The sequence below is a fragment of the Pieris rapae genome, chromosome 14 (assembly GCF_905147795.1).
Source record: "Pieris rapae chromosome 14, ilPieRapa1.1, whole genome shotgun sequence".
Classification (NCBI taxonomy): domain Eukaryota; kingdom Metazoa; phylum Arthropoda; class Insecta; order Lepidoptera; family Pieridae; genus Pieris; species Pieris rapae.
In genome coordinates this window covers 8,513,979-8,526,201 of record NC_059522.1, presented here as the reverse complement: position 1 = coordinate 8,526,201, position 12,223 = coordinate 8,513,979, and the positions used below count along the sequence as shown (strand labels likewise).

The following is a 12,223-nucleotide window of genomic DNA, read 5'->3' as shown; positions in this document are numbered from 1 at the left end:
GACTAATTAGCACTATGTTTGAGCTATGGTTTCTCTGGTGAATTGATGTGTGTCGCAGGTAATTTGCTATGATTCCTTATCAATACATTGTCGACGTGATTATCACTATTGTGTTGGAGCAGAATATTCTGAAAGGATTACGAGTTTGTATATATGACTTTATATACTACAAAAGTGTCCTTTAATTGTTACAGTTAACACAGATAAGAATATTTTTGATAATAGCACTACCTTGTTTATCATTAATATTTTAAAGTTATTACACTTGAAACATTGAAGGCTAGTAACATAGAGTAATATTAACATTGAAAGGAATACATAGAAAAAAATCGTAAACTTCAAAGAGGAATATAAAAATAATCACAGATATCATTAAGATCCCCGCCAATTTCGACGGTATTTTCAAAAATTTTATGTCCTAAAATATACTCCTACCTAGTTATTGATTGCATTATGCAAATGCATTGGATGTCGTAATCTATCACCGGTGCAGAACTTTTTACTGACAAAAACTTAGGAGATTGTATAATGTGGGAACGCGAACTGAATTGTATAAGCAGTCTTTGTTTAGTTCGCTTCACTTATTGTATTTTAATTGGAGATGTTTAAACTTATTGCTTATAATTAAATAATAAAGGTAAACAATATCAATTGCTTTTGGGAATCTCGTTTCATAAGACGTAAAATTGGTAATTGGTCATAAGACGGAAATACTTCTCAATATGAATTAAAAATGTTTCGTATTCAATTGCTTAAAAAATTTTTTTAGTATTTAGATATTTTTTGATCCGGTAAATATGTAAAGTCGTATTTAAACTACAAGCTTTTTAGTTCTGGGCTTCAGATTTCTATATCTGTTTATTATCATTAGTTCATTCTCATATGACTTTTTGAGTGTAACGCAAGCCGGTTTCACGATGTTTTCTTTCACCGTTCGAGGGAATGTTAAATGCGCATACAGAAAGTCCATTGGTGCAAAGTCGGGGATAGCACACAATTATTTTTGAATTTGCAATTGGACTGAAATTAGTCTTCATTTTAAGTTTTGTTCTTCTGCACTTAAGAAAATATATTAGAGAAAGGATATACATACATGTGCGGAAATGACGTGAGACCTTAAGAAAGCGCAGCGTTAACTTCCTTATAATAGAGCAGCCCGCAATATCGCAGCACACTCACAACTCTTTGTATTGTAAATAAATAATTATGTCGTACATAAAATAGATGTTCGATTATTCATGGATAAACTGTTAGAAATATAATCAATGAAAATATAATCGATGAATCGAGAAACATTCGCAACATATTGGGACGAGTTAATCTCAGTCGATAGATTATCTCGAGTGGCGGGAATCACACGGAAGCCTCGTAATGATTTATGATACATTCGTGACTCGACTTTGAAGGCAGTCTGCAGATGGATATCTCGTGACGAGAGCGATTTTGATTGTATCACGCTCACTGTTTTTACGTTTTTATAAAAGGTTTTTGAATTTACAAATGAAAAGCGATTTGCAAAAGTTAGGATTCCCAGCTGTTTCCTAAGAAACTTAATAACTCATTCCATAGTTTTTAAGCTATTGCATAGATTTTAGCGCCCGCTTTGAGCGTGGCGACCGAATCGAGAAATTCCGTAATGAAAATAAAAACCTAACACACGATGACGTAATATAGGTACGCCGATACGCGTTAGAGCGAAACAGTACGCATACTGCGTCTCACATTAGTCTGGCGTGATCTGTGACGTAGCGAAAGGGCGGCCGGTGCAGCCGGAACGCGTTAGAGTGAGACACTATATATACGCGTGTTAGTCTGAGACTGGTAGATTGAATTAAGATCAAAGAAAAAAATACTGCATAAATAAAAAATAAATAATTAATTATAATTACATAAGTTGAAAAAAGTGCTATGCAATAACTTAACCGCACCAGTCCCCGAGTGAAAATTTTGAATAAAAAAATATATCTTTAAAGATCTTGATTAAAATTGCCATCCATTGGTGGTATGGTAAAGTTGTGATTTAAATATTTTGAAATGTTTCTTCGTACAGGTATGCATTATTTTTTCTCTGAATTAACCAGGTATAGGTCCAGAAATTAGATTAGATTAAAATTAAATTAAATTAAAATAGATTAATGGAAAATTTGTATGTTTGTTCTGCTTGTACAACCTCTCTGCGGTGTCTTATTACGATATTAATACGATAGCATTAGTAGCCTCAGGTGGATTCCAAAAGGCTTTCAACCAAGTTTTCTCACGGCAAAACTCCGAACGCCCGGTACGAGTAAGTGCTTAGCATTCAATAACTAACAATCGCGCGCCAAGTGCACTGCCTGACTATTAAAAGCGAAAGGCTGAAAGACCGGATGCCAAGTTTGCATCGCTTTGCTACTTGCATTTCGTGATTAAAACTTTGTCTGGGAACTGAAGAAAGGGGATTATATGGACATTGTACAAGTGGATTGTAGCTTGTTTAATACTTGAAATGGAGGCACCGTAACAATCTTGTTAAGTAACGATAGATATCGATATTGGCAATTTTCTTAGGATTGTTTTTTGTTTAGGTAAAATGAAATGAAATCGTTTATTTGCTAAGATATTTACAATTAAATAGATTAATTAACGAAATCCTGTCAATCAGCTATATATTAAAAGGCATGCAAATGTCATATTAATTGTTATTAATTCTTAGTATGTCATATGTCATATCCAGTTTCATCTGTATATCAATGATATGTTGCAACTAAGCAACATTCATTTCTATGCTGATGACAGCACTGGGGATACTCTTTTGTATGAAATATTTTTTTAATTCAATTGTAAATTTGGAGATCTGTGTTATTCAATATTATTAAATCAAGGTTATTAATAAACGGGCTCATTGAGTCCCAATAGCATTAATTTAAACGCCACTTTTGAAACAGCTGTTTATTTCAGTGCCGCGGAAGTTTATATTACTATACCGTATCCCAATTCGTTTAATGGACTCTTGAGATATTAAAATAGTTCACCATATGGCCATTCCCGCAATAAAGGTTTATAATTAAATATTGTTACAGATGCGGTCGTCGCAAACGTTTCGGCAAATGATATTTCCGTACACTTAAGCGTACTTTAGCTGGGACCGTTATTAATTCAATGTTAAGTCAATTGGGCGTCGAGGCCCTTATTACGTGGATTTAGGAGATCTGGAAATGGTTGGGCCTCTAGGTGTAGAGTTGTTTCATCTTACAGTTATTGGTTCTAAAAAAAGTTAGGGAAAAACCTAAAAAAAATATGATGTGTAAGGTGTAAGAAGAGCATAACTAAATCTTATAGAAAATATAGAACCTTAATCTAAATAAATAAAAAAAAATATAAACAGCACTAATTAAAAACTAATCTCACGAATTCAAGAATTTTGATGACATACAAAAAATATGAATTACTAGTTTCGATTGAGCAGGATAGGATATGGTTATGAAATGTTAATGTACGGAGGTAGGCAATAGTATGGAGTAGGGCGGAGATCCTAAACGAATTGCCAAAGAAGTTGAAATTATAATAAGATTAGATTTATTACATATATTTTATATGTTTGACACGATGGGGCCAAGAGGCCGAAACCTTATATCACTTATGAATTAAGTCACCATTTATTCTTTGATTCAAAACAGGACATTGGTTTACAAAAATAACATATTAAGGTAAAATAATAAGTCGATTAAATAAAAACTACTTGAAAGTTGTTTATTTCGAAAAACTTAGTTGGTATAAAAGTTACGAATTATAAAATGTCCTAGGTACCATAATTTTTTAGTAATATTTATGTTTATCAGAAGAACAGTTGTTTTAATATAGGTGACAATTTCAAATAAGAACAAAAATCTCGATACGATTTTTTATATAAAAATAATCGCGTGGTTTTTGGAATTTTGGAATTTTGCTTTCCGACAGCCGCTTTTGAGTTTTGGGTGATATTTTTACTGAATATATCGATGTAATTGAAATCCTCGGCCATCAAGTTAATCCTATAAAGTAGTTTTTGCATCCCAGGCCGGTGTAAGTGTTTAGGGACGCGATGGGTTGGAAGTGGGTCCGCGGTCTCTCTTGGTCTAATGGCCGTACAGGGTAACGAGCGGTCCAAAGTACCCTTGAGATTGCATCGACAGGGTTGCCAAATCCGTTAATCATTGAGTGCCACTCAACCCTAACCGTGTTTGCGAATTTATGAAAAGATTTGAGACATGTGATGATAAAAAAATATTTATTAAATATAATATGGAGTAGAGATTTTGAAGTGAAACTTCTTTAGGCGCATGAGGGTAAAATTTTTAGGGACGTCACGAAGATGTGCAGCGTTTTTGTCGAAAGAAAGGGAGAGAGCGATTGCGACTGATTGAGAGAGAGAAAGGGAGATTGATAAAAATACACGCTTATACGGTTGATGTATTCGTTTAGTAGTTACATATTAGAACTTTAGATGGCAATTCTGTCGCATAACATATTATGCGGTAAACGCAGAATTATATCACACGTATACATAGAGTGATCATATATATATTTTTTTTTATAGAATAGGGGGCAAACGGGCAGGAGGCTCACCTGATGTTAAATGATACCGCCGCCCATGGACACTCTCAATGCCAGAGAAGAAGAATTGGTACGCTCTTTTCTTGAAGGACCCTAAGTCGAATTGGTATATATTTGTACATAATCATATATTGGGGCTTTTATCCCTTAAAAAAGCCTACTTGCCGTCTGTGCTACCTATATGTTTCCAATTAATGGTTCCCTCCGTTTGGTCTAGTTCGATAAGAATGCCGTAATTTCGATCGCATTATGCATTTTTTTACTTCTAAAAATACTCAATATGCTTTAGCTGTATTGTGATTGCTACTAACGTCGCGCAAAACATTCGTCAAAACACTTCCCGTTGCTAACTACAACTTCCTCCCACCTTTATTACAAGTTCAATCTAACACTGAAATTGAATCAAGACGGAAATAACATAAAAATACGTACCTTATGTCTCAAGGGTCCTTTGTACTGTGATTCCTGCTTCACGACTCTTGGCCACCTGCCTCAGCGATCGAGTTAAGCCGGATTTGTATCCCTTATGATATTAAATTACGCGTATTTGATTTTCTGATATCAAAGGAAAAAGGTCGAAAAACCCATGAGCTACTCGGGAGTATTAATCTAATTTCTATGTGAAGTAAATTTAGTCTACATTATGTTTTATTTACGTTCTGATTTCATTTATCTATAAATTATTCATTGCGAACAAAAGTTCTATAAACATTTTTCTTTTGTCGACAGTTACGGTGCGTCGGCGATTCAAACAAAAAGGTAAGCTTTTCGGCTCTTCGAGAAAACACATTATCGTATTTAATGGAAGAGAATGAAAAGTATTTTCAGAAAAACACCATTAAACATTTTCAATAAAGGGGCCTGTTTGGTGTCATTTCTTTCAGCCATTAATTCACCTATTGTGACTGACGGGACCGGTGAACTCAATCAATTGACCCGCTGTTAGGGTTACTAGATTTTAGATTCAGTGGTTCCGGTTTCAGATTGATTAAATTTGGTGTGGCTGAGGTTAGCCGTTGTGTGGACGACCTCAACTGTTTTATATGCAACTCGTTAATTAATAAACTACTGGAGCTCCTTAGTGTTTTAATCATGTTGGATGAGCTAGGTTTTTGAAGTGAAACTTCTTTAGGCGCATGAGGGTAATTTTTTTACGGATGAAACGTCACAAAGACGTGCGGCGTTTTTTTTCGAAGAAAAAGTGAGAGATTGAGACCGATTGAGTGTATTCGTTGGTTCTTGTATTGGTTGATGTAATCGTTTAATAGGAACATATTAGAACTTTAGATGGCAATTCTGTCGCATAACGTCTTGTGCTGTGAACGCAGATTTTTTATTTATTTGTTTAATGTGACAAGCGCTTATAAGCAAACATGACATACACGAAGAGATACAACTAATTAAATAAACAATTACTAAACAAAAATCGATTTAAAAGTGTTTTCTTATACCACTAATTAAGATGCTTAATTATTTGCCAAACTTTGTTTGTCTGAGTCGTTTCCGTCTTGAAATTTAAAGACGCTTTGTTTCTTATCAGCCACATTTTAAGAGTAAATTGCTCACTTCAATCAGTATTTGACAAGCCGACATACGAACATTCTCAGGTAGGTACACGATTAACTTCCGGCCTGAGACTTTGTCGCTTTCGTAAATAATTTTAGACCCAGTTTAAAATTACGTACAGATGGTATATATTATATTTTTTTGTAAAGATAGTATTTTCTTAAAATACACGTATAACTATATAATGTCTGTATTAAAGTCCTTTGCGCAGTTCAAATCAAATCAAAAAGCATTTGTCCATGTTGGTAACATAATGTACACTTATGAACGTCACTCTAATTTTACATTTACTGCCAGTTATCAAATCAAGGACGTAGAACGGAAGAGAAGAACTGGCAATAAACTCAGTTTAAGTATATAAAAATATACATATATCGTAAACATATGGTTGAATATTTTTTGTTAACAATTTTTATTATAGGTACTTTTGTAAATAGCCTTACAATTTAAAAGTAGAATCCGGAACTCGGGATAATTACTAGAAGGATATTAATGTGTTGGGGCATGGGACTAATGGGGAAATGGTCTCGATGCGACCCCTATAGATTTATCGGATATCCATTGGTAATGAGTGAAGGCGTAATTATGAGCCGTTTGCCGATTAGGAACGAGAAATGTTAGACCATTTATTCAAACTTCATGTAGCTGAATTTGTCTTATATTCAATCTAGTTGTATTATTAAATTTACATTTGGCATATTAATATCTATGAGTGGGTTTGATATTCCGGAACGTTCTACATTTTTATGACATACCTGTATGTAATATTTCAATATAAACATTACATATTTAGAAATAGGGTGATTCAATGTATTGAGTTGAAAAGTCAAGTATCCTTTTTTACATCAGCCTTTCTGACAGTTTTGCTGCTCATTTTTGTTTGGCCACTTCAAATATTTGACGTTTGTGTTATGAATGAGGTTATAAGCTCAACAATAATGTTAAACAGAAGGATAAAGAGGCAAGGAAGAAGTGCAATTTGATACTTTCTTCGTTCCTTGCATCTGTGTAGCTTGTAACATGAACAATTTTCTTTTTAATTATTATAAATTATACTTAGCAAATGTTTGACATCTATTATAAGTTGGAGTCAGTTCAGAATAAGAAAATAATAAGAATACTAAGAATATAAAACTATTCAATTCAAATTTCTATTACTTCTATTACTGTAATAGTTAACATTATAATCTTTTTAAACTAAAAGCTAATTATAACTACTTACAGAATATCCTTGCTTAAAACTTCTGTGACACTGTTATAGTATATTTTGTCACCTTCCTTCAAAGTTATATTATAAAACGAGACAGATGAGGGATTCTGTTAATGCGGTGTTAATGGAGTTTAGGGCCTTGGTCCATGGTTGAACTTAACATTATTATAATATGATATAATAGTTTACTTTATGGTAATTTAAAATAAATCATTGGTGCTGTTAAAAAAATTATGCAACCCATACAATTCGAATTTCAAAAAGTCCTTTATTCATATAGGTAACACAATGTACACCTATGAACATCAAACACATAAATGTATATGAAATACTTTTAATTTTAAGTTCTCAAATCAAGGACGTAGATCGGAGGAAAAGAACTGGCATTAAACTCTCTACTCTTTTTAATCGTCAAGTTTTTGTTATGCATAACGTTTGTAAGGAGCTTCTATTGATTAATGATGTTAATGGTTTAGCTTAGATTAGCTATCACTGCCGATTGGAGTGCAAATATAAATATACAAAATAGTACTGACCTTTTCATATTTTAAAGCTATAGTAATGAACGCTTAATTGTTGAAGCTTTCAGCCAAAATACATTGAACGAAATAAACAAAAGGCAACTGAAATGATCGTGAAAAAAATTTTTGTCGATTTAAATATTATTTTAACTTTATGGTTGTTGTTTGAACACATGCCTGCTTTTGGCAGAATGCAAGCGATTAATGTATCGTTATTTTAATAATTATAATGTATAAAGCAGTCCCTTATAAGTATGCCTAAAATTCGTCTTAATATAAACGAAATATATGTACTAAAACTTATTTACTTACTTATACTTATGTATTCATTTAAAAAGGCCTTTATTTAGATACAAATTATTGGTTGAATTAATTAAACATCGGTGCCCGTTTGCCTTTTTACGGCATAAGCCTATCCCAGCTGCCTGTTTTGTCCAGCGCCTCTTAAAATATTTTAAAATTTAGCTCTTTATAAGCCGAAATAATGTTCCAGGAATCACGATTTTAAGGTCTTAATGTTAGTGTGATTTTATTTAATACCATCGCCGTAGATTTTAATAAAAGGTCAACCGTAGTTTTAGCAGATTTTTGCTTTTTAAACCACTTTATACGAAGGTCTTATTAGACACGGCGGATGATCTCAACTGTAAATAAAATTACATCGTGATTCTTATCACGTTCAAGTTGTTAATTGGTTTTAATTTGTTTATACTCTTTGCTATACATGATAAAATAAAATAAAAAAGCCTTTTATTTCTTACAACAGAACAGTAAGTTGAATCAATTAATTTTACTTACATACTAGTGTTAGTTTTGTTAGTAATTAAATTTGTATCCTAAATATAGTGTGTTTTTTTTCCTACTTTTATATTATATTTTTCTGTAAAAACTATAGGTAAAGGCCTCCTCCTGGCTATACATACAAATATGTAAATTTAATATCTAAAGTTCGAAACGTCGAGTATAACGAGTACATTATATTTTTTTATAAATAAAATTAAGAAGCATTTATATCCGTAGAAGTTTTATTTGAATTAAAAATTGTTTTGCTGGTGCTACAACCCATTATAGGTCTTAGATTTCTATGTCGTACTGACATACTTTATTTTTACGGGTTCTTAATCGTTCGCGCAATGTTGTAACAACTAACCTTAGTTTAAAGAATTGGCACCTGCCAATTCGCACACCAGCAGTGGAAAATCGCTTTGATTTTATAACTGCCTTCATTGAGTAATTTTTTTGTCTATAAACGTGTAATAAAAAAAAATATTTGAACTGTTTTGGTTACGAGTTTTATACTAGACTCAAAATAGACATAATAAAAGATTCTGAAGTCGGAAAATAAAGGACTATTTCTTTAGCTAACTTTTGTGAAAGTACGATTCACCCCGAACATAAGAAAAATAAAATAGCGATGCCGAGATTCCCGAATTTCCGGTATTGTTGGATAGGATGTTGACTTTGCTGTACTTTCCGGTTTTATGATTTCTTAATGTAATCTTACTGTTTTTATTTGAATACTTCTTAAATATATTGTTTTCTCATATTTTATTGGTAATAACACAAATATTCTATACCACCTTTTTGTAATATCCAAAAGAGATATATGTTGAGAATCTATTTGGAAATATTTTTGTTTCAAAGAGTCGTCGATATGGTATTAAAAGCAAAATGTTGTGAAATAGATTTGAATAATAAAAGACAAGATGACTAGTAGCGCCACAAGCCGTTGCTAAAATTGCAATTCCCAAAGTTTGGTTGGTCTAAGACTCGTTTAGTTGTCTGGTACAACAAAAAGAAAACTTACGGAATCACAAATTATTAGGGAGTAGATTTGTTTAAGGACTGTAGGGGGCACCGCCTATACGTCGTTATTATACTTGACAGACGGTAAAATATTTTTCTAGAAACCAAATGTAAATCGTGACTTTATTAATGGCTAATCTAGAAAGCGAACGCGTAATGGATATCTGCGATGAGGGAAACTAGGGGACCGATCGAAGATCAAATAAACCGCTTTCACATGAATGGGACTGACGAATGACCGAAGAGTAAAATTCACTTTCCTTTTCATGTCAAACTGGCATTAGCTGAGCGTAGTTTATGATTCATATACCAACATCCCAATGGCAGTACTACCTTTTAGATCATTTCTAATAGGCACAGCGACTTTCTGGGTCTAAGGCATGCCGGTTTCCTTTCGCCGAAAGAGTGCGTGTCAAATGCGCATAACATTGGTGCACGGCCGGGGACCGATCCTACGACCCCAGGGATGAGAGTCGCACGCTGGAGTTCTACACTTCTCTATAAACTTTTAGAAAGATTCTTAACAGTTTTTGTTACTATTCATACAACGCTCGATTTTTATCTTATCTTACTTTTTTACTCCATCATTAAAATTAAAATACGTTTATTTTAGAACATAAGGTCATCATGGTATCACTTATTCCACGTCATTTAATTTGAACCTGTTGGCATCTCTACTCATCGGCAAAGAAGACAGAGAGTGTAGGCCGAGGGGAAAAGCCGGCGTAAAAAACTCTCGGTACTCTTTTCCATTGCATAGATTGATTCGTCTTCTTCTGACTTTCACAGTTTAAGGGATTTTAAGAATTCGTTACTTGCATGAAATACGCCTAATCGTCTTACTAACAGTAAACACATATATGCTATGAAATATTATATATATAATATTCTAAATTAAATTAATAAAAAATAAATATGGGAAAAACAAACATTTTCCACTGCGTCAAAGAATTTATATTCTACTCTGTGATAAAACCACAGATGTTAACACTTATGTGGCGTGAATGTTTATGTATTTCAATAAAACATCGTACAATTTGGTAGAAAACAATTGAGAAAATGCGGTAGAGTCTTGAATTAAATAAGTAGAGGTGAGTTCACGGTGAATTTACGGGTTGAACAATTTATATGTGGCGTTTAATATTTTATGCTAAGAGAATGTCTGTCGCAGGCTCGCGTATCCTGTATTTATTTTATTTATGGCTTTGGTTGTATACGTGATCCTGTCGTCTTGGCTATAGCTGTATTACTAAAATCTTTGGTACATTAATCGCAATTGGTATCAGTTTAATTCAGATTGCCTATTTCAACTGTAGTTTATCATATATGCCAGGATTGTTATACATATTAATAATGTTTATTTAAATTAAACCACACAGTATACTAAACATCTGGCTATTAAAAAAATATAAAAACCATTAAATTAAGTAAATAAGAAAAAAACTTTTTTACGGATTAAAGTTATGTATTATTGTATTTAAACTTATAATTAATTATACATAATTTCAAACTTATTTAACTTTATCATTATATCTTCTCTTAATCCGTAAAAAAGTGTTTTTCTTTAAATGTGTAAAAGTTATGTCAATAAAAGACAATACTATAAAACCGTTACATTTTACTGGTTCGACCAGATTCCTTCAACAAAAGAGCGTACCAATATTTAAAATGCCGGTAACGCACTTGCGACCTTTCTGGCAATGTGGTGTAACATGGGGTGAGCCCGTTTGTTTGTTATATAAAAAACCCAATTTTTTTTATTTGTTTTCACTCGCTCAAATAAGTATTGGAATACATCGAGGAAATACTGCCAGCATTTAAACAGCACTGCCACAGGGACCAAACTTTTTTTAGTATTATTAATATTTAGGTTACTGTATGTTTTTGTGTTGGAAAAAAATATAAATTTAATAAAGGTGAATGAAGTCAATGTATGGGCAATTACAACTCTGTGCGGCTCATCTGCGGTCTCATTAAGCGTTCTGATGCCGACACGTCAATGCCGCGTTGTTTCCAGTTCGCTGGCTTGAATTTTCAGAAATACTTTATGTGAAAGCAGAGAACGACATATAACTTTAAACGAGAGATGTGTCTATACTCTAAGAAATTTATTTATTTATTTACACTTCGTTGCATAGATATACAAATGACACAATACATAAAAATCACAAGGGATGCAACGGGCGGCCTTAACTAACAAGCGATCTGTTCCAGCCAACGTCAGAGTAATTTTTTTTGTAACATAATTATTATTAAGGTAAACGCCCCAATAGATAATCATGTACCAGCCCATGTATTTGTATATCTATATTTACACTGTTAACACACTGTATACGTGTTAATGATAATATAAAAGAAATTAAAAAAATTGCGTTTACTGCAACGTTATGCGACGGAATTGCCATCTAAACTTCTAAAATATAAAAACTACTAAACGAATGCATCAACCAATAAAGTTTTTTTTTTCCCGATCTTTCGATCGAGATTCTCGACGTTTCATCCGCAAAAAAAATAACCTCATGCGCCTAAAGAAGTTTCACTTCAAAAC

General features: G+C 32.9%; 1 protein-coding gene across 7 annotated transcripts in view; it reads left to right on the top strand.

The window, feature by feature from the left end:
• The window catches only part of LOC110999218 (putative polypeptide N-acetylgalactosaminyltransferase 9), a 141,734-nt gene that overhangs the window by 112,288 nt on the left and 17,223 nt on the right, over positions 1-12,223 (top strand). For 5 of the 7 annotated variants that reach the window (XM_045630996.1, XM_022268169.2, XM_022268170.2 and 2 more), the window contains one exon: positions 5,302-5,331. The exons of the other annotated variants lie outside the window; for them this stretch is intronic. The gene's annotated coding sequence lies outside the window, so the exon portion shown is untranslated. The remainder of the gene's footprint in view (positions 1-5,301; positions 5,332-12,223) is intronic. 7 annotated transcript variants of the gene reach the window in all.